This window comes from Ambystoma mexicanum, chromosome 10 (genome assembly GCF_040938575.1).
Source record: "Ambystoma mexicanum isolate Mex_15411 chromosome 10, UKY_AmexF1_1, whole genome shotgun sequence".
Lineage (NCBI taxonomy): Eukaryota > Metazoa > Chordata > Amphibia > Caudata > Ambystomatidae > Ambystoma > Ambystoma mexicanum.
The window spans coordinates 1036839965-1036867314 of record NC_090932.1 but is presented as its reverse complement, the minus strand read 5'-3'; positions in this window follow the sequence as shown (position 1 = coordinate 1036867314).

The window sequence follows — 27350 nt, the reverse complement described above, 5'->3', positions numbered from 1 at the left end:
ATTCACGGTTCATTCTCCAGACATTCAGGATCAGTGTCAGGTTGAGTCATCATTGATTGTCAGATGGAATGTGCGAGGGCAGTGTGCACTCCACAGGGGTGTGATTTCTATGTGAAGTAATTAGCCACTAGCTGTGTACGGGCTGCCTCCCCCGTGCCCTTTCCCCTCCCATGCGCAGCGGCTGTGCATGTGGTTGGGGATGTGGGGCCACCACCATGTCCACGGCCAGGCCCCGGCGTGTTGCAACGTTGTGCAGGACACATGCTGCCACTATGATCCTGCACACTACTGGGGGAGCGTATAACAGCTGGCCGCCAGAACGGTCAAGGGAGCGAAAGCGTGACTTAAGCACTCCGAATGTGCGCTCCACTATGCCCCGGGTCGTAATGTGGGCTGTGTTATATCTTACCTCGGGTGGCGTGGTGGGGTTCCGAATTGGCGTCATCATGTGGGGGCTGAGAGGGTAGGCACTGTCCCCTGTGGAGGTGGTGATTGGTATCATTGGTGGGGTTGTGACCTTGCTCAGTATCCAACATGCATGCATGTGCAGTGGCATACATACTCACCAAGCAGCCATGTATCGCCATGCCGCCCAGCTTCTAGGTCCCGGCTTAGGGTGGACATTCGGTAAATGAAGCTGTCGTGGGTGGACCCGAATAGTTGGCATATACTGAGGTGATGATTCCCTTGGCATTACATGCTACCTGCACGTTGATGGAATGCCAGTGCTTGCGGTTCCTATAGATGTGCTCAGATGCCCTGGGGGGACGTAGAGCCACATGGGTGCAGTCGATGGCACCTAGCACTTTGGGGAATCGTGCCACACCGTAAAAATCCAGGGCGGCAGCATGCCTTTCTGCAGGTGTTCTGGGCAGGTATATGTGCCTGCGGACTGATGGGCGTGCAGTGATGATGTTCAAGACCTGGTGTAGGCAGCGTGACTGGGTGGCCTGTGACACCCCACCCACTATGGCACTTGTCCGCTGAAATGATCCAGTGGCTAAGAAGTGCAGTACCTTGAGGACCTTCTCCAGGGGGCTGAGTGCTTGGGAGCACAGGGTGGGTGATGTGAGGTCATCCTCCCACTCACTCACCAGGTCCAGTATTATGTGTGGTGGAAACCTGTACCTCCCATACACCTGGTCATCAGGCATCCCGAAAAGGCTGGTTCTGGGTGTGAATATTCTGGCCCTGACTATCCTCCTCCTCCTCCTTTGGTAGCCCACTGCCACTGCTGCTAGGAACGGTATGTTCATCCTGGCGTCTGAGCTTGTTATTGTTAAAGTGCGCAAATTTATGCTTTGCGCGTGTTCTAGGCGAGCGTGTGACCCGCGCACCCCTGGAATCCAGTTCCCAGTCCAATAGCGTGTGGAAATTCCCACGCACCACGGGATACAGGTGCGCTGACGTACTTGCGTGTGTAAGTGCCCGCGCAACCATGAAATACACGTACATAGGTCAATCGCGTGTACGCGCACTTTTGTCCAATTACACGCTGACGTGCAGTATTTCCACGTGTGCTCCGTCATCACGTGCTGAGTGGGGAACACCTGTGCGGGTCACGTCACAGATGTGCTTACGCGCTGAGGGACTCTGGTCCAATAGAATCACGTATGCGTGCTGACGCGCTTACGCGGTAAGGGCCTTTCCTCGGATTTCACGCTGACGTGCAGGATTTTCACGTGCCAAATCACTCCGTATCAAGCTGGCCACGCGAAAACACACGGAAGACCACGCTCCTGCCCAGAAGGCCGAGTTACTGCCCCCCAGTGGCCCGAGCAGCCTCCCACGTGCCATCTGCTGCTGCCTGCCTGCCTGCCTGCTGCCACAGTGCCCTGCCATTTGGTGCCTGCACATCAGCCATCTGCAGGGGTCCAGTTGCTGTGTCCACCCCTGCTGGAACTGAAGACTCCCGACTGGGATTACATCGCTCCACAGCCCAGCCCCAGGACCCAGTTGCCCACCCACACCTGCCTCTGGGGTTGCCATGTCGGGCACTTCCACATCTGGCACCAGTGGCAACCCCAGGCCAGAGGGGCAGAGGGGCACCAGCTTCATTGCCACCGAAGTTGGTGTCCTGGTGGAGCATGTCCTGGGGCAGTATGATGCCCTCTTTGGATCGTCCCGTGCCAGCAAGGAAGGATGGGAGAGGATCTGGGCCGACTGTGTGGTTGCCATCAACGCGGAGGGGGTGGCAACCCGCAACGTCCTGAAGATCAAGAAGCGCTGGGAGGACTTGAGGTCCAGGACCCTTGTGAAGGCCCGGCGCCTCGTGGAGGGGGGCCGGGGCCGCATGAGTTCCATCCAGATGAGGGTCCTGGAACGCGTACGCCCAGCGCTCCACGCCCAGATCCTTGAGAGGGAGGCCCGTCTGGAGTTGAGCGGTAAGTGTCCAAGCATTACTGTGTGAGACAGGGCATGTTGCGGTGTGCTGGTTCTATGATACTTGCCTGTATGTGTGCCATAGGCCATGTATGCATGTATGTGTGCAGGGACATCATAGTAATGCATGTGCGACCAGTGATGTGTGACCCACATGGTTGTTGCATGTGTTCAAATGCCGCATGGGGAGCCCTATGCAGATTTTGAACATGAGAGCATGCCAGTCTCTGTACCTGGACATGGGTGGGGGTGAGGGATGGGTGCTGATGCCAGGTACATATATGGTAGCCATGTCTGTGTGCCTGACCTGCGTGTCTGTGACTTGTGCATGCCATGGATGCATGACACATGTGTGTGACAATGCACAGATTCAGTGAAGCAGCCAAATTACCCTTGTATCCGCTGTGTTTGGTGTGTTTGGGGCCAGATGGATGTGACTGAGGTGAAGTGTGTGCATGTGATAGGCATGAGCCATGATGCATGTGAGTTACATATCATTGAATGTTTCAAGAGTCCATTGGTGGAGGCTGCCCCTGGATGGTGGGGGGTGGGGTGGTGGGAGACATGAGTGGGGGCCTGGTGGAGGGTGCCCCTGGTGGCTGGGGGGTGGGGGTGATAGGGGACATGAGTGGCGGCCTGGTGGGGGCTGCCCCTGCACTGCTGGGGGGTGGGGGTGGTGGGATACATGGGTGGGGGCCTGGTGGAGGGTGCCCCTGGTGGCTGGGGGGTGGGGGTGGTGGTAGACATGAGTGGGTGCCTGGTGGAGGCTGCCCCTGCACTGCTGGGGGGTGGGGGTGGTGGGAGACATGAGTGGGGGCCTGGTGGAGCCTGCCCCTGGATGGTGGGGGGTGGGGATGGTGGGAGACATGAGTGGGGGCCTGGTGGAGGGTGCCCCTGGTGGCGGGGGGGTGGGGGTGATAGGGGACATGAGTGGGGGCCTGGTGGGGGCTGCCCCTGCACTGCTGGGGGGTGGGGGTGGTGGGAGACATGAGTGGGGGCCTGGTGGAGGCTGCCCCTGCACTGCTGGGGGGTGGGGGGGGTGGGGGTGGTGGGGGACATGGGTGGGGGCCTGGTGGAGGCTGCCCCTGCACTGCTGGGGGGTGGGGGTGGTGGGAGACATGGGTGGGGGCCTGGTGGAGGGTGCCCCTGCACTGCTGGGGGGTGGGGGTGGTGGGATACATGGGTGGGGGCCTGGTGGAGGGTGCCCCTGGTGGCTGGGGGGTGGGAGTGGTGGTAGACATGAGTGGGTGCCTGGTGGAGGCTTCCCCTGCACCGCTGGGGGGTGGGGGTGGTGGGAGACATGAGTGGGGGCCTGGTGGAGGCTGCCCCTGGATGGTGGGGGGTGGGGGTGGTGGGAGACATGAGTGGGGGCCTGGTGGAGGGTGCCCTGGTGGCGGGGGGGTGGGGGTGATAGGGGACATGAGTGGGGGCCTGGTGGGGGCTGCCCCTGCACTGCTGGGGGGTGGGGGTGGTGGGAGACATGAGTGGGGGCCTTGTGGAGGGTGCCCATGGTGGCAGGGCGGTGGGGGTGGTGGGAGACATGAGTGGGGGCCTGGTGGAGGGTGCCCCTGGTGACTGGGGGGGTAGGGGTGGTGGGAGACATGAGTGGGGGCCTGGTGGAGGGTGCCCATGGTGGCAGGGGGGTGGGGGTGGTGGGAGACATGAGTGGGGGCCTGGTGGAGGGTGCACCTGCACTGCTGGGGGGTGGGGGTGGTGGGAGACATGAGTGGGGGCCTGGTGGAGGCTGCCTCTGGTGACTGGGGGGGTGGGGGTGGTGGGAGACATGAGTGGGGGCCTGGTGGAGGGTGCCCCTGGTGGCGGGGGGGTGGGGGTGATAGGGGACATGAGTGGGGGCCTGGTGGGGGCTGCCCCTGCACTGCTGGGGGGTGGGGGTGGTGGGAGACATGAGTGGGGGCCTGGTGGAGGGTGCCCATGGTGGCAGGGGGGTGGGGGTGGTGGGAGACATGAGTGGGGGCCTGGTGGAGGCTGCCCCTGGATGGTGGGGGGTGGGGGTGGTGGGAGACATGAGTGGGGGCCTGGTGGAGGGTGCCCCTGGTGACTGGGGGGGTGGGGGTGGTGGGAGACATGAGTGGGGGCCTGGTGGAGGGTGCCCATGGTGGCAGGGGGGTGGGGGTGGTGGGAGACATGAGTGGGGGCCTGGTGGAGGCTGCCCCTGGATGGTGGGGGGTGGGGGTGGTGGGAGACATGAGTGGGGGCCTGGTGGAGGGTGCCCCTGGTGACTGGGGGGGTGGGGGTGGTGGGAGACATGAGTGGGGGCCTGGTGGAGGGTGCCCCTGGATGGTGGGGGGTGGGGGTGGTGGGAGACATGAGTGGGGGCCTGGTGGAGGGTGCCCCTGGCGACTGGGGGGTGGGGGTGGTGGGAGACATGAGTGGGGGCCTGGTGGGGGCTGCCCCTGCACTGCTGGGGGGTGGGGGTGGTGGGAGACATGAGTGGGGGCCTGGTGGAGGGTGCCCATGGTGGCAGGGGGGTGGGGTGGTGGGAGACATGAGTGGGGGCCTGGTGGAGGCTGCCCCTGGATGGTGGGGGGTGGGGGTGGTGGGAGACATGAGTGGGGGCCTAGTGGAGGGTGCCCCTGGTGACTGGGGGGGTGGGGGTGGTGGGAGACATGAGTGGGGGCCTGGTGGAGGGTGCCCCTGCACTGCTGGGGGGTGGGGGTGGTGGGAGACATGAGTGGGGGCCTGGTGGAGGGTGCCCCTGGATGGTGGGGGGTGGGGGTGGTGGGAGACATGAGTGGGGGCCTGGTGGAGGCTGCCCCTGCACTGCTGGGGGGTGGGGGTGGTGGGAGACATGAGTGGGGGCCTGGTGGAGGGTGCCCCTGGATGGTGGGGGGTGGGGGTGGTGGGAGACATGAGCAGGTGTGCAGGGTAGTCCCCTGTTTTGTGGGCTGCCTGCAGGGGCCGTCGAGGGTGTACAGGGAACACCTGTGAGGACCCACCCAGCCTAATCGCGTGTGTAACTTCCCACGCACCCCTGTAATACACGTACCAAGCCAAATCGCGTGTGATAATTCCCGCGCACCCCTGAAATACACGCGCCCAGGCTATTCGCGTGTGGAAATTCCCACGCACCCCTGAAATACACGTACCCTGCTGAAATCGCGTGTTAAACTTCCCGCACACCCCTGAAATACACGCGCCCAGGCTATTTGCGTGTGGAACTTCCCGCGCACCCCTGAAATACACGCGCCCAGGCTATTCGCGTGTGGAACTTCCCGCGCACCCCTGAAATACACGCGCCCAGGCTATTTGCGTGTGGAACTTCCCACGCACCCCTGAAATACACGTACCCTGCTGTAATCGCGTGTGGGACTTCCCGCGCACCCCTGAAATACACGCGCCCAGGCTATTCGCGTGTGGAACTTCCCGCGCACCCCTGAAATACACGCGCCCAGGCTATTCACGTGTGGAACTTCCCGCGCACCCCTGAAATACACGTACCCTGCTGTAATCGCATGTGGAACTTCCCGCGCACCCCTGAAGTACACGCGCCCAGGCTATTCGCGTGTGGAACTTCCCGCGCACCCCTGAAATACACGCGCCCAGGCTATTCGCGTGTGGAACTTCCCGCGCACCCCTGAAATACACGCGCCCAGGCTATTCGCGTGTGGAACTTCCCGCGCACCCCTGAAATACACGTACCCTGCTGTAATCGCATGTGGGACTTCCCGCGCACCCCTGAAATACACGTACCCTGATGGAATCGCGTGTGGAACTTCCCGCGCACCCCTGAAATACACCTACCCTGATGGAATCGCGTGTGGAACTTCGCGCGCACCCCTGAAATACACGCGCCCAGGCTATTCGCGTGTGGAACTTCCCGCGCACCCCTGAAATACACGCGCCCAGCCTATTCGCGTGTGGAACTTCCCGCGCACCCCTGAAATACACGTACCCTGCTGTAATCGCTTGTGGGACTTCCCGCGCACCCCTGAAATACACGTACCCTGATGGAATCGCGTGTGGAACTTCCCGCGCACCCCTGAAATACACCTACCCTGATGGAATCGCGTGTGGAACTTCCCACGCACCCCTGAAATCCACGTACCCGGCCAAATCGCGTGTGAGACTTCCCGCGCACCCCGGTATACACGCACACGTATTTTTTGTCAGCGTGTCCGTGTTTGTGGGTACCCCTTTGCACGTCATTTGTCCTGGAGGGCCACAGTATAGGACATTCATCATGGCAGTATATGGGTGCTATTTGTTGGCGCACCTTTTGGCGCACATTTCTTACAGCCGCAGAGACGCTACCGCCTGCTTTCTTGTGGCGGTTGTGTTTGTGCCTGTGCGCTGGTTTGAGCGTGCGCTTTTTTGCCCTATTCTATTCCATGAATATGTGTTGTAGGCGAGCGTGTGGGCGTTCCGTGCACTTGTGCCCTGTACTTCCCCCGTGACGCCCACGTTTTTGCAAGTTGTTCCCCATTCCGAGTGTTACGCCCGTGTTCCGCCTACTTTTGTTGCATGCGCCGCGCTATGTGCGAATTTCGCTGTGGCCTGTGCGATTTTCGCTGTGACCTGGCGCACGCTGTTAGATGGCCTGTGCGCCAACGTGCGCGGCGCACTTTTTATCGCACATCCGCTGGTTTTCTCGCGCACGGACTTCCATAATTCGACGTGCGCTGCTTTTCGTGCGATTTTCGCACTTGCACTGCGATTTTCGCTATTCCACTGCGATTCGCACGTTTTTGCCCACATGCGCCGCGCTAATTATTCCATGAATCGGCCTGAACATGTACTAGATTCTGTTGGAGAGTAGGTTCTGACTGATTAGAGCAGGTTGAAAGTGTTATTTACCTGGGATTCCTGATCACAGTGAAACCCCAAAAAGTGCAAGTGAAGGAAGGGCTAACAAATTGCGCAAAAACTCTCTCAAATCAGCTGTGTAGAGTTGACACAAGGTTCAGCAACTTCTCCCTAATCCTAATTTTGAAGTTTTATAAGGGGGAAATCATCCCAAATATGTTATATTGGCTAGAGGTTCATGCATATTGGTTTTTAGATTTTTTAGAACTTTAAGAAGGACTTGTCTGGACGAGAGCATTCAGGGTGCCAAGTTTCGCCCCTTCACAGCTATTAGATATGAGCTCAGCCTCTACTCATTAAAATGCAGGAGTCAATGGATATATTTAGCATTTCATTATAAGTTTTTAAACCCCTTGAATGAATGTCTGTTTTCCGATTTAAAGTATATTATTGAGGCAAAGGGGGACAGATTTGTTTTGGAATGCGCTGCACTTTGTTCTGATTTATTAAAGGGCATTGGTCTATATGACCTCAATTTGCTTGCCAATCCCGAGAGACTGAAGTGAATATGGTATGAAAATGACTGGGTATGAAGAATGAATAAAATGCATTGGTATGCTTTGCTGAAACATCTTCGGGGAGATAATAAATAAGCAGGAATTTCCAGGCTCATTATCTTGCAATTTACCCCGACAGGAGTATTAGGCAAGGCTCCCTGAGGTTTAAATGGGATTTAATTCCAACAAGAGAAGATATTGCAAGGTATGGTTTGTTACAAACAGAACATGCAGATTGTAGATTCTGTAAAAGAAAAGATGAAATGGAATCATTGAAACACCTGATCACAGTGTGCCATGCAGTTCACGGTTAACGTGATATCCATTTGAAAAAAGTTTCAAAACCTGTTTAGTTTAGGTGAGGAGGAGATTGTTTGTAGTCAGTTGCCCTCATTCCTAGTTTGCCGGCAAGCCGCTGGTAGTATTAGCGGCTTACCAGCAATCTCACCAGCAATCTCGGTTTACCATTAACACTGCACGATATCTGGTTATTACTGGAATATTAAGGGGGGGCAATGTAACAGTAAGTTCCCATTCCCATTGAGTCCCATAGGATTTCATGGGATGGGAACCACTGAAGCACCAGCCCTGTTGTTAATGGTGCAGGTGCTTCAGTGAATTATCGGCCGGTAGTTCAGGCCTGCTGGTAGTTGACTGCCCATACTGGCAGACTCTGAGTCTGCCGGTCCGGAAAAGGTTCTGGTGCACGTTTTTACTAGCACCATTTTCTGCACTGGCATACTCGTAATGAAGTCCAGTGTTTTTCAGGATGTACCACCTCAACTATAATAATGACTGGGTTCATGGACTTGCAGCAGTTATAGTGTTCTGAGTTGCTCCAGGAATCATAGCACGGAAGGTAAAGGCAGGGTTTGGAGCTGCTCTCTTTATATGTTTCATCGTTTTTATTATTACAATATTAAAGGTGGTTTAACAACAGTCCAAATTGGTGAATTCTTCACAATTGTTATTTGATGAATTTTTGAATTGGTGAATATTTGTAGAGCTTTTGTCATATGTTCTTATGTCATGCTTGTAAATTGCTCATCTCAGAAAGAAAATCCAGAGGAAACAATTTGCAAAAAAGCGTATTAAGGATTTTATTGTACCTAATACATTTTTTTCTGTGAATTTAATCACAAATTAATCTGCACTAAAGCAATTATTTATTTAACATAGCAGGAATATTTTAAAAGAACATCAAAATTTGATAAAAATCATCCTATTAAATCATTCATACATTCATCCACATCCATACTACATCCATCAAACTGCTCATACAACTCATCAATAAGTACGAGATAAAAACATATAACAAGTGTAACAATTCATCCATAATTTGATTATTGTACATAATGTTTTTGTGCAATACAACACATAGTGCAAGGCCACAATAGGTTTTTTAAGTGGTCAGAAGCAACAACACATAATGCATGGCCACCATAGATGTTAAAAACAGTGGACAGCAATTTGGATAGGCCAAAAAATATCTTCACGGGTAGCCTTATCCAAGGTTTCTCTCTACCCGTTTTGACGTGATAACATTGGTTTTGTTACGTCTTCATCAGGGGATTATAGGTAGTTGTCTACAAACAAAAACAAATATATGGAACCATCAGTTCCCTATCTAAAACTAAAGCTAAATGAAAAGAGGAATGTAAAGGAGGACAGGAAGAAAGTGCAAGTACATGACTTCACAAAGCTTAATTGCAGACATAAAATATTCTGCTGCTGTCCTGCTAGAACCACCCCAATATATATATATATATATATATATATATATATATATATATATATATATATACCCTAATATATATATATAAAAAAATTAAAAATCTGGCACATTTTAAATGCATCAGGAACTATGTTACCCAAACCTCTCTTTGCATTTAAAAAGAGTAAAAACCTAAAACAGAAAATCACACGCGCCAGCAGAAGTAATTTCAAACCTGCCATGATACGGGATCTTAATCACAATCCGGTTTTCGGGCATTATCCATGCACCACCTGTGTGGCTTGTAAGTTTAAAAAAAAAAACAACTTTGTTCTTCATGCAACAAAAAAACTGGGACCTCAGGACCTTTACGACTTGCAAAAGTAAAAATGTAATCTACGCAATTCGGTGCCCATGTCAAAAAATGTACATTGGAAAAACGACCCGGGATGTGAGTACCAGGATCAATGAGCACCGTTCAAAAATAAAAACTCACAACCTCAATGCACCGATGGTGATCCATTATGTGGAGATGGGCCACAAATCAGATCAAATGGAATGGTTTTGTGTGGAAAAGGTTTTTGGTCATAACCTCACTCAAATCCTAAAAAATCTAGCCTACAAAGAAGAACTATGGATTTTTAATCTAAAAACATTGATTGACTCAGGGGTTAAACACTTTGGAACCCGGGTATTCAGGCACTTAATATCCTTTTCTGATCTGTTTCATCTTATTCATTTTCCATTTTTCCCTGTTCCCATGCAGTGGGGCAGGCACTGATGCTCACTGGAATGATTGAGTCTTTTCGTTGACATGGTAACTTGATTTGCTTTGCCTTCGAGGCATGCCGCGTGTTGCTGTTCCGTGACAGACATCTGGGTCACGTGTACTGTTATTGCGCATTTGCGGGGAGGTCCAAATTGTCTGCCGAGCAACGCACACTTCCTGGGTTCGGCTTGGGCCTGGCCATTTTTTCAATTTAAATCACTCGATTCAGTTTGAGCGTCTTGGTTGCCGTGGTAACGTGAGGTGGTCGGGTGTGAGCTACATCACCTAGAATTTATGGGTGATTTACGCACGCGTCATGTGGGTCAACAATCACGTGCCCCCCAGGCCAATCCCTATCCTATCAACGCGGCACAGTGTAACCACGTGATAGGAAGTCAGCTGAATTTATCACGCTGGAAAGTCGATGCAGTTCAGATGCGCGTCTTTTGCTCTTTAGTACTGGCCGGAGATGACCTGAGCAAGCGGCTGGACCTGCGGACTTCTGTTCCCATTCCAGCAGCGGCTACCAACATCATAGGTTGCCATTCCCAGGTAAGTAGCTTTGTGCTATAGAATAACCTAAATGGTATTTTGTCCGGCATTGTTAAACGAGGCGTATGGGTCTTTGCAATGAGGTTGTTTAGCTTTGAATCAGACATCCCAGACATTGGTTATATCAAAAATTAAATTACATTTCCTTAGCTGTCAGACAATTGGAGGGCCCATGCATATAGCGAGGGATAGTGTCCCGACTTATAGCTATGCTATTTAGATCTGAGTCAGCCGTGGAGCACAACTCTCGACTTGTTTTCCTTGTTGTTGCGTAGATGTTTGGACCTCCCTTGATATATGGACATTGAAAAAGACATCCATGGTAGCGTGAGAGCTTTTCAACCTGCACCACTCTGGGTCTTATAACAGTAGATATGACGTTTGGGGTCGTTTTTCCTTCCATAATTGTTTTACCTGTAGCCTTATTGGTTAATATGGCACGAGTTTCCTTTATCTCTTCTGGTTAGGGTTTTTGATACAATTTCTTTCAAAACCCCTACAGTTTGGAGCCTAAAATTCAGCCATCTACCACGCAGGATCGCTAACCGGAACATTGCCAATTAGCACAACAGTGTTGCCAGTTCCATGAATATTTAACATAACAGATTGACTCCTGTTACAGTTGCTAAGGTTGGTTTGCAGGTTTTCCTCCTAAAAACTTTCCAAGAGCTTCTTACAACTAATGCATGTGGGTCTGGTTTCTTTTCCATTTGGTGTGCATTTAATTTTCTATCACTCCTTTGTTTCACATCCTTGATCTGCACCGGCCTAGTCTAGGGACACTGATTTTCTATGGTAGCACTACATGCATGACGCCCTTAGTTTAACCCTAATATATAAATATATATTGAGGCAGTACTAGCAGGACAGCAGCAGAATATTTTATGTCTGCAATTAAGCTTTGTGAAGTCATGTACTTGCACTTTCTTCCCGTCCTCCTTTACTTTCCTCTTTTCATTTAGCTTTAGTTTTAGATAGGGAACTGATGGTTCCATATATTTGTTTTTGTTTGTAGACAACTACCTATAATCTCCTGATGAAGATGTAACAAAACCAACGTTAACACGTCGAAACCGGTAGAGAGAAACCTACGATAAGGCTACCCGTGAAGATTCTTTTTGGCCTATCCAAATTGTTGACCACCGTTTTTAAAATCTATGGTGGCCATGCATTATGTGTTGTTGCTGCTGACCACTTAAAAAACCTATTGTGCCCTTGCACTATGTGTTGTATTGCACAAAAACATTATGTACAATAATCAAATTATGGATGAATTGTTACACTTGTTATATGTTTTTATCTCGTACTTATTGATGAGTTGTATGAGCAGTTTGATGGATGTAGTATGGATGTGGATGAATGTATGAATGATTTAATAGGATGATTTTTATCAAATTTTGATGTTCTTTTAAAATATTCCTGCTATGTTAAATAAATAATTGCTTTAGTGCAGATTAATTTGTGATTAAATTCACAGAAAAAAATGTATTAGGTACAATAAAATCCTTAATACGCTTTTTTGCAAATTGTTTCCTCTGGATTTTCTTTCTGAGATGAACTATTACGTTAATACCCCAATCTAGAGAGGGGGGTGTCCTGTGCCTTTCAGAGACAGATGTTTGTAAATTGCAACTGATCAAATATGTTAACAGGTATTTTATAACTATATAACATTAAATAAATAAAAGAAAAATAAAGCATTTTCAATGGAAAAAATTCCATTGAAAAACGCTTTGCGAAGCAAGCCTATTGTGCCCCTCTGAAGCAAATAATGCACAGATCCAAATACCACAAATCTTAAGGAAATGCCACCCTAGATTCAGGGGTGGAATGGAAATCATTTTCAAAAAGTGGCCCTATATTACACATTTTCACCAAGCCCAGACCTTTTCCTATGGGATCATTTGGAAATGCAACACAAAATAGGTCCTGAGTGCCGAGGCCTAGTGGGAAATCTCCAGAGATCCCTATAGGCCAGCCAGCCCTGCATAGAGTGCGAAAACAAAGTGTTTCATTTTTATTTGTTGACAGAGAGAAAAGTCAATGCAGGGGAAGGAATGGGGTCACAAAGCAAATATTTTGATGCATGATTCCCGATTGCATAATATATAAAAGGTTGTGTACACTATTTTTATTTCTGATACCCTCTAGTTGCAAGTACATAATAGATGGCAATGTAAACGACACTGATAATGGAATATAGTAGATGTGCTGCCAAGACCGTTTATCCAGTGAGCTGTTAATCCATTCTTCCATTGGCTTTTTATAGTAGTGCGAATGAGTTTGAATGGTTCTAAATATGTGTCAGTCTTTCCGTCCTTCAAGGGTCAGCATTATTCCCAATACTGTTTAAGATCTATTTACATTCTTGACTTTTCTTATTCAAAGGTTTGGATTTAGATTTTCCCATTACACAGACAATACTAAGATTTTTAGAAATGATTCCTTAAGCTGCAGATACAGTGACTAATCCCAATGGATGGACAGACTGATGCACAGACCATAACCCACAATACTGCACCAAAGTTCAAATATGTCAACCCATATGCTGGCTACACACAGCCTTTACAGCGGTCCGCTGTTCTTGAGCTAGGTCTGCACTTTAAACAATGAAATAATAAATATTAAAATAATACAGTGCCATCCACTTTTAAAGGCCTTCTCCTTACCCTAGACTAGTTCATGGATGAAAAAATACATTCTTAAATTAAACCCCTCCAAACTGAGCAAATTATTTTTGGTTCCCTAGTCCCAAAGTTGGAAATGTATGCCCAGCTATCAAGGGAGCCTGCCTGGTACCATCCCAACCAATGCAAAACAAGGGACTTTTCATCGACAGTGAACATTTTCACAAATGTCTCACATAGCAAAACAGCTATATTTTCTAATTGTCAATAATGAAAAGAAATCCTCCCTTGTTTTCTCCATTTTCTTGTGTTAATCCAGTACTCTCTCTAGTACAATCACATCTCAAAAAGCCAAGTCGGCCTTACCTTGATTTGGAAAGGTGCTTTTTAGGAGATTACAGTGACTGCAGCTCGTCTGTTACTCAAACAGTCAAAGTTTAGCTATGTTTTTCCAGCCTTGCGCTGGCTGCCTTTCGAAAAACCTTTTCTATTTCCAACTCTTTGCATAGTCTATCTATCCAGTCTGGAGACAGGCCCAGAATGTATTCAATTCAGCCTAAACCATCACATCACTAATCACCCTCTCGGTCTTCAAATAACTACTACTTACAGGTTGGATGCTATCAGAGAAAGGGAGTGGATGGCAGAGTCTTTTCCATGTCGCCCACTCCCTGTGGAATGCATGGCCCCTGGGGATTAGGAAGATTACAGATCATTCCCTTTTCCAGAACAACTGAAAACACACTTATTAGGACACCGAACATGAGCAACTTGTTTTTTCAGTCAGTCTAGCGGCAAGAGGCTATTTACGACATTCAAGCGCTTCTTAAATATTGATAACGTAACATGAATGCCATATTTCAACGTAAGATGTTGACTGACATGTGTGGAAGGGTGTGGATTTCACTATGGTGGGGTGGTGCCCCTGAAAAGCCAGTAAGGTTTGAGTATTGTCAATAACATGTCAGTCTTCCACAAGCCCTAATGGTCCCTGATAGGCTTTTATTAAATGTATGATATTTTACAGTAGCCCTGTATAACATCCCCGCATGAAGATCCAATACTCAGCCCTTACCTGGCCATTACAACTAATGTATCTGCTCATCGTATATGGAACACACTGTGATTGCCTGGCAGTAAAATCAATTTCCACCACTATATTTTCTTCAGTTAGGTTGCTCTCAAAATTTCCTAGCTGGACTCATTTCCACTAGTCTAATTGGACTTCCCACCAGAAGCATGTCTTGTGAAGATTTAAGAAGAGTTGGTCACTTGACTACCAGCTAACAAGCTACAGTTTCTCTGTGCAATGTTCCTCCTAATCCTATTGCCTGGTTCTAGAAACTCAGACAGCCGCCTCTTAAATTGGCAGTTCACTCAGAGGGGAAGCAAACTGCAGCCATTGCAGTGACTTTCCATTTGCGAGCACTAACCGGTTAATGGTAGGCCTCTGCTCTTTGGCATTAATTGGACCTCTTTTCGACATATGCCAAAGTTTGCCCTCCATGGAGGCTACCATGGAGCTGCTCAGGAAATACATTTGAACATGCAGAAACACATAACTATAATAAAAATCAAAAGGAAATAATGAAAAAAGTATATGAATGAAATGTTAAATAAAGTTGAATGGTAACATACATATCAAAGTCTAAAATACTAGTCACAACAGATAACCCTCACCAATACGAAGGGCCTCATTAAGAAATTAGCTGAAATTCAGTAGGAAACACTGTGAAGCTCATTTACTGTTTCAGCCACTAGATCCTGTAGATTTATCTCAGGATAATGCGTGATGGTAAGGCAGTGGTAATACCCCTGACAGCCCTTCACCTGCCTCACTGTAGAATAGCATGGTTCCCTGTGTCTTGCTTTTGGATTTATTGTACAGGAAATGTAGTTACCATCTGTGATATTGTCTGACACATGGCATGCACTTTGCTGTCATACGATCCCACTTCTCTCAGCCGAGTGGGGGCTCGGAGGAATTTATTACTGTCATGGAGGTTCTACAAAAGGCTGACATGGTACTACTCTAGATAAGTACATGTTCTGCAGTAACACATACTGCATACCCCCAAAGACTTCCATGTAAGGTGAATGAGGTACACCTGCACTGCTTGTGTTCACTTTGCATGTGATCCCTGCGCTCTATGGATCAAGGGATGTTGAGATCATCTCACAATGATTATTTTAAAGAACTACCAAAAGAGAGAAAAGAGAATATAAAATGCATCCAATAAAAAGCAGGCGGTTGAATAAAACAATAAGTAATGCATACATCCCTCAGGTTTTAAATATGCTTTTTACCTAGCCCATGTCATTTAACAATGATTCAATTGATCCGAAAACTGCAACCCAGTTGATATAGAGGTCATCACGTTAAAGAGTCGTTTGTTCATTTGATGAGATGCACACACACAATTGAAATCATGATCCCCAGTCTATTAAGGGTAGACCAGGTAGGAAATAAAATGTGCAGCCATTGTTTCAGAGAATGATGGGCGCCTCAATGTCTATGTGCTTGAAAGAACTACCGACATTACACAGTGGGTTTGTGGACTGGGTCAGCACATGAGGGTGCAGGTGATTCGACTCCTTTTGAATGACAAGGAGCCACATGGAGATGAAAGGATAAATAGAATCTCAGAAGGGTGAGTATGCGCGTATTGACTATACATCTGTCCTAAAATACTAAGATGTGTTGGAGTGATGGCTGATTCAGATGATAAAAATGGAGCAATATGCACGATTTCACACTTCATTAGAGTACCTTGTGTTCACAATCAGCCTGCACAGCATTGGTGATTTTCTCTGCTCACAACACATCATCCCATCATGAGTGACCTTGCAATTCTAATTATGACACCCTGTGCTACTGTTCCATTCATACTGTTCCATGGGGACACCCTTTACCAATGTAAAGATGGCCGCCGCCGCAAAGAACAGCCTGCCAAAGCCTCACACAGCAAGGAACAAGCCATCCGATTGGCCCACTAATGGACCCATGTTCAAGAATACTGTCTGCCGGATGGTAGAGCCAGCATCAGTAGAAGGCAGAAGTAAAAGGCAGCAGGAGCTCTCTGCCGCTCCACTGCGCTCTGGGTCCACTTTCAGACCCTCGGGACCTCTAAAGCACCACCGCGACATGAGCAGCAAGATTCATGAAAAGGACATCCATACCCATGTAAAGATGGCCACCGCTGCAAAGAACCGCCTGCTAAAGCTTCACACAGCCATGAAAGAGCCATCCAATTGGCCCACTAATGGTTCTATGCCCAGGAACACTTTCCGTATAATGGTGGAGCCAGCATCAGTAGAAGGCAGAAGTAAAAAGCAGCAGGAGCTCTCCGTCACGCTCTGCTGCTTGCCAATGCGGACCCAGAACATGATCGAGCCTACCGTGACTCCAATCTGCAAGGCAGAAGGTAAGTCTGAAGTACCCCAATGTACTGCCGGTGCTTTTGTTGCTGTGAATATTGTTATGGTACTTCCAGGCTGTCCGCGTCTCCCCTTTAGCACCTGCCTGGCTCCATTGTTCCCTTCCAGTGTTACTTTTGGGCTGCCTCACCGATCCCTCCCACCAAAGAGCGTGACCATCGCCAACTCACCAGCACCTGAAATCGGCTCACATCACCTTCCTCCCACTGTTTGCTTCCTTATCGCGAATCCAGGTGCACACCCACCGCACGAGCTAATAACAGCCTGCCAGAAACAGGCCCCTCGACTACCTCTGACGCGATGTGAAAAGCCATAGACCTGCACCAGTTCCATATGGCCCTTCCATACTCAAAATGTCACTGCAGCTAACCAGACGCATACCACCTCCCCCATGCAAGGTCCACCGCCCCCTCAACCCGCTACAGCCGGGAGTTGAGCAAGTCATAGAATAAACGTCCAACATTCCACACAAGCCAACGGTCATAAGCAAGCCCGAACTAAGCCTTCAATGACCAGCAGCTCACACCTCCGGCTGCAGAAATGTATCCTTGCACCCTACCAACCCACTCAGAAGGCACATAAACAGGCCGCCATGCCAGTGGCCTCCATGTCGCCCTTCACAAGTCTTCCACTCACAAGACAATGACTGCCAGTACCCTAACCTCAATCCAAATAAGGAAATTTAGGCTTTGCGCAACTACAACCAGAGCTATCCCCTCCCTCCTCCCAGCCTCGAGCTTGAGGAGAAATACTAACCTTAGTGAAAGGTCTCACACGAGGCACACACCTATAAATACCAGGTTGTCTGCCCATTACTTCGAGGAAATTACAACCAGCCACACGAAGAATGGCAACCTTAGTCGGCCCACTAATCCCCATCACCTCCCGCCCTTGCCCAAACAATAAAGGGATCACAAGTACAACACAGATAAACACCAAGGGATAAACACCAAACCACCAAGCATTAAGGTACATCCCTCACCTCCTACCTCCACCTCCACCCCAGAACTTCAACAATACTTCACGCTTAACAGAGCTGTCATAAATGCAAGATCCCTATTCGCACATGCTCTGGACATCAACAACCTAATCATAACCCTAAAACTAGACCTATGGGCTATCACTGAAATGTGGCTTCACCAAGCCTCAGGCCCTGCGCTGTCCTTAGCTCTTCCAGAAGGCTTTACTATCCTCAGGTGTGTTAGAACAGACTCCCGAAGGGGTGGGGGTGATCTCATCCACAGGTATTCCGTCCATATGAGACCCTGCAGCTTCTCCAGAGAAGGCCACTGTGAACGCCTTTCCATTAACCTGTCATCGCACCCACTGACTCCATTACTATACACATCCTCTACTACCAACCAGCCTCGTCAGCTGCTTTCTAGGAACCTCATCCACACCATAGGTAAGAAAATCAAACCCCCAATCTAGACTTCTATGGCCCATTATACCCCACAGCAAAAGGCATCGCTATTGCCCTCTTAGACCTATGCTTCCAACATTGAATCTCCTCCCCCACACACATCAAAGGTAGAACCTTAGACTGGATAGCTGACCTGAACAACCAGATTACTATCACTTCCAATAATCCCTGCCCTTGGTCAGATCATCATGTCCTTGTCTTCACCTTACCTTTGCTGAAACAAGCACCACCCCCAGCATTAACGCTGCCACCGACATGGGCTTGCAGCTCTAAGAAAATCTTGGAAGAATTGATCTCTCGATATATCGCATCCCTGGCCTTGGAAAAACTAGCATCATCAGATCCTCAAAATTTAGCAAATATCTCTATAAGCTTCTTGACTAAAACAGTAAATCTAGTGGCCCCTCTCCTTCCTAGAAAGTCGAAATCCACAGACCACCACTGCAGACCTCCAAGCACTTATCTTTAAGAAAAGACAGGCAGAATCCATCTGTAGAAAAAAACCTCGGGCCCCCCAAGTTGGCCTTCAAGAAGATTGCAAAAGAGGACAAGCAGGCCATTACGGCAGCTAAAGCAGAAATCTACAATGCTAGAATAGCCAAAGCTAATTCTAACTTGCAAGAATTATTCAAAATACTTAGAAAGCTTGAGACCCCCATCAAACCACACTTCACTATCAGTAAAGACAAAAGATGGTGTACCAACATTCAGAACTCCATGCGGGCAAAAATATGCCTTTTACAGCAAAACAATTTTAAAAAAACAAGCTAAGACTAGCCCCACCAACCTCCCAGCCCCCACCAATTCACACATTGCACCCCCTGCCACTTTAGGGAAGCCTCAGAATCCGAAACTGCCAATATTCTCAGAAACCTAAAACCATCTAGAGGGAAAGAAGACATATGCCCAGCCGCAATCATTAAAGATTGCTCACTAGCCCTAGTCCCTTTCACAATGCAATTCATTCATGCCTCGTCCTTCACGAATCTGGTACCGGCATACTTTAAAGAATCTTGGGTCCTCCCATTGTTGAAAAAACCATCACTTGACCCTATGGTGCCCAACAATTTCTGCCCAACAATCACCACAGTACCCTTCTTGCTTAAAATCCTAAACAGAGAAGCCTACAACCAGATCCAACACTATCTAGATTCGAATCACATCCTAGGGATGCGTCAATCAGGGTTCCGACCTGGACATGGCACTGAGTCTGCACTACTAGACCTGAAAATTAATATGAATGCTTTCAGAGATGAAGGCAAACCTGTGCTCCTCCTCTTATTGGATCTCTCAGCCAAGTTCAACTTAGTAGACTACAAAGCTTTATGCCATCACCTCACTTTCGCTGCTAATTTCTCCAAAGAAGCCTTGATATGGATTGTCTTCTTCCTAGAAGGCAGATTCATGAGAGTTTTCTCAGACACAGCAAGTGGCTCGCCTATCCCTATTCCATGCAGCGTTCTCCAAGGTTCCTGTGTTTTCCCCTCCCTATACAACATCTTAACTGAACCCTTATTTCATCTTTTGGATAACCTTGGCATATCTTATACAAACTGTGCTGATGACACCTAAGTCCTCCGACCCCTGTCAGGCTCTTATGATAAAGACTCTCTTATGCTCAACAAAGTATACTCCACAATCCGATCTTGGATGGCGACCAACTACTTGTGCCTGAATGACGACAAGACAGAGATTCTGCTGGTGGGCTCCCCCGCAGTTCTAAAAAAACTCAGCCCACAATTCTCTTCTTTCTCGATGGAATCCACATTCCTGTCTCAGATGCAGTAAAAACTTTAGGTGTCAACCTGGATGCCTCTCCATCGAGGAGAGGCATCCAGGTTGACCAGGCATCCATTCTCTCAATAAAACAAGTCAGTGCTGTAGCTACTTCAGCAGTTTCCACCGCTAAGCTCATCAATGCAGCAAGAAAAATCCTCACAACAGAAAGTTGCATGAATATTGCCAGAGCAATCACAGGTGTGAGACTGGATTACTGTAACATCCTATTTGTGGGAACCCCCAAACGGAAGATAAACAAATTACAGTTAATACAGAATAATGCCCCCCGAGCAACACTGAACATCCCAAAAAAGGACCACATTACAGCGCAGAAGAAAGGCTCATTGACATCCTATCATGGAAAGGATTATCTTCAAGTCTCTTTCGATTACCCACAAATGCTTGAGCAAGTCTGCCTCACAATACCTGTCTCAAAAAATCGAGAGATCTAAGTCTAACAGACCAGTAAGATCCCTCCATGCCCACAAATTAGCCATACTGAAAGTGAAAAGATCTAAAGAAGGTGCTGTAAGCTTCACAGCAGTCGTGGTAAACTAGTGGAATTCCCTCCCTCCAGACCTAAGAGCAGAGGACTCATACTGGGCGTTCCGCAAAGCCATGAAAACCTGGTTATTTGCCTAATTTCCCCTTTACCTGGGAAAGTGATCTGCATGCAATTTGTTTCCTTAATGTGTTGTGCCCGTCTGATTGTTGAGGCACAATCTTCGCTGATGAAAGCTTTTGTATCATGTAACTGATTTGCAACAGCGCCCTGATGCCTGAGGGTTTAGGAGCTTTACAAATTAATTGAATAAATAAATAAACAAATGCTCTCGTCTCCCATGTCCGACCTAACCCCCAGTCCCCTCGGTGTGGCTTTCCCGGAACATGACTAAGTCCCACAGTGCAATTGTTCTAATTATGTTCACTATTATGATCTTCCACACTTACTATGCCCTATTGTGATTCACGCTAATGTCTAATACTCTTTACTGTGAACCTGGAGTGCTAGGCCCCTATTGTGAGAGTGAATCTGACTAACGTAGAGTCTCATTGAAAAATAAAAGCCAGTACAAAACAATGATTTCCGACATAAGGCCTAGTGAAATGAAAATAAATGGGCCGATTTCAACTCTACTAAAATGGACAGGTGTTCAAGTGAAAGGGAATCTACCTGAGAGCGTACAGCCGCTGGATATGTCCAATAAATGGGAAAAGACATGTGTGGCTGGAAATACTGTTTTTCCGAAAATATGACAAGTTACAATTTCAACTTAAAGAGACAGATAGCAGCATGTGACATTGACTTCTCTACAGCATAAAACGGTGATGCAGAAATCAAAGTGATGCCAAACATTTTGCATTTGTTTATCATAAAATACAAATTTTCATCATATAAAATGACAACATTTAAAGTGAAAGGCCTATTTTGTTTTGTGTAAAAATGAACACTGGTTTCTATATCAATGTGGCCTAAGTGCGACTAACATCAAAAGTGAACTTATATCTGTTCAAACAGTATGCAAAGAGTGATTGTATTGTAAACAGCATGTACAGATGCAATACTAAATGTTACATGTAAACACATCTTGTTGATTTAAAAGCTGTACTTTCAGAAGTATGGATGCAGCTTGTGCCTTTCCACTGAAATGAAACTGCGACCTTAATGGCCTTTGGCTGAGGGCCTCTAGAAGAAAACACGCCTGCGTTTCAATTAAATGCAAAGGAAATATGGAGAATTAGATCGTAATTGTGGAGGATTCAGATAAGCTGGCCAGCAGAAATGACATTTTTAGGGCTGCCTCAACCTCAAGAAATGGCCTTCAGAGCCACTAATGGATCTTCAAACACTGTGTAGGAACAGACCTTGCTGATAAAAAGATAGATGTTTGTGTCAGGTTACAGAAGAGAAATGAAACTTAAAAAAAGGTTGGGGCTACATATGAAACTATGAACTTGCAGGTGATGCCTTTCCATAGATTAACATTGGGTCACCTTGTCTTTACTTAAAAGAGAATTGTGTGTCCCAGTGAGCTCATCCCAGACTCATATTAAAAGGGATAAGAGGCCTGTTGGCACCATGTGCATACGTATTCTGTGTGATGTTTACAATTTGAGTTATGAAGAAAATTATGATTCCATCCTTCTCATAATTCAAAGGAAATGGAAAGTTGGTGTGGTAATAGATTGTTAAGTTAATGTTTCATCTTGAAGTGTCAGATGTTTAACAATTTTGGCTCAGGAGCAAATTGAAAAAAAGTGTAGCTCCTCCCGGGAAGGATGTGCCGAAATAATATTATTATTTACTGACTCATAATAAAATATAGAACTCAAAAATATATATGTGCCTGCATGTATCTGAAAAATTAAGGTAGCTCCCATGTGGTGACATTTAAAGAACAATGAAAATGTGAACCCAACTGTCATTTTCCAATGATGAATCATTCTCCTCCCTCAGCCTCCATCATCCACACCTCCCGAACACTTGTCCTATCAGCAAGTGGTAGGCATGTATGGTGGCAGTGGGAGGGAGAGAGCTAGCCAATCCGTATTGTGGGAATTATTGTAATATCTGAGTGTCATCAGCCCTACAAGAGATCAGTTTTCAATCTGAGAGGGAGGGTCTTGACTTTTTTGACGCTATTCCTGGAGGCAGTCTACTTCTGGACTCTTGCGAGGACAACTAGCAGAGAGACAAGGAGAGCTACAAGGCCATCAGGGTAAACCTTGCCAGGAGAAAGCTGTTTACCTGGAGAGGCCTTAAAACTTGCATGGGAGACAGAGACTGGGAAATCTAGAAGCTAGCTGGGCCTTCCATTTGAGGAGCCAGAGGAGGACTCGGTGCTGGGGACTATCCTTTACAGAAGCCTTTGACCAGATCTGTGCTGTCCCCTGTTTCCCTGGATGACCCATAACCAAGGCCTCCTATGTAGTTACATTAATCCAAATGGCAAGAAAAGTGTGGGGGAGAATCTGCCAGCCTTAATCTCCATCTTGCATAGCTGGTAGCGGGTGGAACTGGGGAGATCCTTGGCAAATTGTATTAAATATAGCTCAAATTAATTCCCACATAGAAAACCACCCTATCCATTTAAATTGAGTTGTGTTGGGAACTGCCTGCCTTAATCCTTTTCATTAACGTGTGGGGAGGGGTGAAAATGTGTTGACCCTTAGCAAATTGAAATAGTGTTAAATCAATTAATTCCCATATAGATAAAACTGGGATGAATGTTGTTAGAGATCAAAATTAACATGGTTCATGCCCAGTGTGTTACAGCTTGTATTTACAGTAAGCACTTGGTTGACTATTTTTCTGAAACCCATGTCATCTGTACAGAAGGGGGTTTCCTTAATCGCAAAAAAAGAAACCCTAAAACTCTGACTTTCAAGTGAATGTAGAGTGTGTAAAACAAATGTTCCTGTTCATTTTAAACACGAATCCCAAAGCATTGCATGTCCCTTGTATGAGTGGTGCAAAAAGAAAGTTCCCATTTATTCCCATCTATTCTCAAACCAGAATCCCCAAAGCCTTGCTTTCACTTTATTGTGTTTTAAAAAAACGGTTTTCGCCCAGAGAGTTATATCCCAAACCTTGCCTTTCAAATAAAAGCCAAAACGATGTTCCCATCACACTCCCACTACCTGTACCTTGCCTCCACACCAAAGGGGTTATATCTGCTTGATGCCTCGCGGATGGGGGGTGCTGGGAGAAAAGAGCATGGTAAAAAACTAAGCAATCATTGTATGTTTGGAGAGAGATCTTCTCACCAACTGGACTCTAACATTCCCTCTGTCCTCATCCTTCTTGATCTCTCTTCTGCCTTCGACAACCACACCATCCTGCTGAACCATCTCTGTGATAACCTGGGTATCACTGATCATGCTCTGGCCTGGCTGACCTCTTTCCTCTCTGATCGACCCTCCCAGGTCCAACTGGGGTCCTTCCTATCATCTATCTTCCGCTCTACCTGTGGGGTTCCCCAGGGGTCTAACCTCTCACCCTGGCTCTTCAACCATTACTTGGCAACTCTTGCCCACTGCAAGATTGAGATCCTCCTCATCGGCACACCACCTCCATCCTTTTCCCTCACTCTCTGGCTGGTCTCCCTTGGCCCTCCTCCCACCCCTACCTACGAGGCTAAGAACCTTGGGGTCATTTTTGACTCCACACTTTCCTTCTCCGCCCACATCTCTGAGGTCTCTAAAAAGACAAACGTCCTACTGCACCTCCTCAGAGGTACTCTGCCTTTCCTCTCCCTTTCCTCAGAAGCTCACTGTCTCCCAAGCTCTGGTTCTCTCTAGGTTGGACTATTGTAACAGTCTCTTTCTAAATCTACCTGCCTCTACTCTCCGTCGTCTGCAAATTATCCAGAACAGGTCTGCGAGACTTGTCCCTGGCCTCAAGCCCCGGGATTGTATCTCTCCAGCTCTGAAATCTCTCCATTGGCTTCGAGTGGATGCAAGGATTAAATTCAAAACCATCTGCATTGTCCACAAGGCCTTCTGGGGCCTGGGTCCAAAATACCGACGCTATCCCTCCGCAAATACCTCCCCTCTCAAGCTCTTCGCACCTCTACCTCTAACTTCCTCCGGTTCAATCGTTTTTCAAAGAAACGAGCTGTGGGTAGATCTCTACCTTCGGCTTGGGTCTCCCTCTCGAACAGCCTCCCTGCCACTCTAAAACTTGAGGAGAACCATCTCAGGTTCCGGAAGCACCTCAAGACCTTCCTCTTTGCTTCTGCCTTCGCTCCCCATCTCCCCTGCTGATCTGGACTCTCTTGGCACTGTGCACCTGGCCACCCTCTGTAGCCTGGGCCCAGGTTCCTGCTCACCCTGCCACCCTCTCCTGAACTGCCTCCTGGCCACCCTTTGCACTTGGGACTGTATCTGTACCCATACAGCCCCCCCCCCATTTTCTTCTTTTTCTGCACTTATCAGACTTACCCAGTCTTCTGCCTTAAACACAGCACTTGCCACTTGCTGGCTGCACTACCACTGTTTATTGCCTCCATTTTCTTTTTATTTTATTTATCATTATGTATCTGCTCTCCTCTGCTCTGCACTTTCCACTCTCCCCCTTCCATGCACTTTTTCCCCTTTCCCCTTTCCCATGCACTTGCGCGTTCTCAATGTCACTGGGCCTGGTAAAATCATTGTTGTGTTGTGTTGTTCTCCCCTGTTCCCCACCCTTGCCTAGTGGCGCTCTGAAACACCTGTGTACGAGCGCGATACAAATAAAATATCCTATCATATCATATCATTTACATGTTTCTATGGGTTCAAATGCAAGAAGCTGATGTAAAGTGATGACTGCCCAACTCTAAATGTTACCTGTGTGTTTTAGTATCTGAAAGGCCATTAGACATATAAGTCAATCAATTGATGCAAGCAATTTGAAATTGTGATATTGTGCAGTGCCACAGGGTTGGTGGCTGCTGTTTTGGTGACTGTTCTATTCTTACTATACACGGGCCTGGTTCCTAGCTTATTGTTGGTAAAGAGGGCATTGGCTGAATGGTACTGTATAGGTTGGAGGCCTCACTAAAGGTGAATCTGCAAAGCGCTTTGTTGTGCGCCTCCTGGCTCGCGAGGGGAGGAACTACCTGAGTTGAGAGTGACAGCCCAATACATTGTGACAGCTTTCTATGAAAAAAATATATTTGAGAAAAAAATGTAAACTGAAATGATTCGAGCAAGAAAATAAAACACCACAGACACACTGTATGAAAATATATTGGTATAATGTGTGAGAGAGGGGCAGATTCCTCAGGATAATGTAGAGTGTGTAATGTCACAAACCTTCAGATTCCAACATGCTAAATCAAAGCAGAATAGACAACCGCGGCTTCCTATTCAGTCCTGATTATCTAACGTTTGCACCAGTGCTAAGAATTCAACACATGCTTAGATAATACGGAATGGAGCAAATGTGTTTTTTGACAGTACGTATTATCTAAAATGTGTGCATGTTGTACTATGTTTGCTCCATTATATAAACATGAACATTGTTTACTACATTTCTTTTCATGTTACACAGCAAATACAATTATGCTTCATTTTTCCAAAGTGAGAAAATGTTTAGATAATACATATTGGGGGTTAATCTGTTTTTCATATTAATATTATCAAAGCAGCAAAATGTGTGCAAATTTCATTTGTTGATTTTTTTTCTTCTTTTTTGTGTGCTAATAGGCACATGTCTGAAAATCTAAACCCAGGAATAAAAACAGTAATCTCTTTTTTATGTAAATAATGTTCTACGTTAACAACCAATACCAGATTATCAAATCCTTGCCCTCGTGAAAAAAATGGAACAAATAAATTTATCACCAATATTGCAGCTTAAATCATTTGAAATGGAGCAAATAGGTCTACCTTCAATCTGTAATGTTATGAACGTTTCCACTAGTGCAAAAGTGAAGCAGACTCTTTTATTTACTATGTTTGCTGCATAACATGAACATACATGCAGTTTACACATTTCTTTATACGTAAAGCAGCAGACGTAGTACACACAAGTCTGATTCATGTTTTCCCTAGTGCAAACCTTCTCTTAGATAATACACATTGTGACAATCATGTTTGCTCCATTTCATATTAGCTACGAATTTGCTCAAGTTGTTGCACTGGTGCAAATATTAAGCAATCTTGACCTAGGTATAGAAGCAACATTGTAAATATTACAAGCCTGGATGACTTCTAAGGTCATCAGAGATTAAACTAATTCACATCACCCATTTTAAGGACAAATCCCGTATTGACCACTATGGTGGCAGTACATTTAGGACATGTTTCCTTCACTTTGGCTCTTCAGAGAAGGATTCCATGCTACATTGGTCATATCTAACGATGCTGAGAACGGCATAAAACTGCCTGACTTCCATAATATTGCTAGAGGCGTTCTTGATTGTGCAATGTGCCCCACGTATATGCTAACGTGCAAACATCCGTACAGGGGATGCTAGCTGAGCCCTCCTTTTTTACTTTTCATTCTGATATATATTCTCCTAAATATCTGGTTTATAAATCGTGGACTAAAAGATCCAGAAAGCAAAGTTGGAAAAAAGGACTGGACTAGAACATTCTGCACAGAGCGGGCTTATTGACATCTGCGATATAAATATCCGAAACATAAAGTAAGTAAATAATCAAATATATACTTCGAGCACTCCACTGAACATAAAGTACAAATAAGAGAAGCGCACGTTCAACGCTCTCGCGCCCAAGCAGATCGTGTTGTAATTGTGGGCACGCCTCCTTAAATTGCGATGCCTGACTTTAATTAAGTGTGTGGGTGTCACAAACGCGGAATATGCTCGAGTTTGACCACATTCATCAGGGCTAG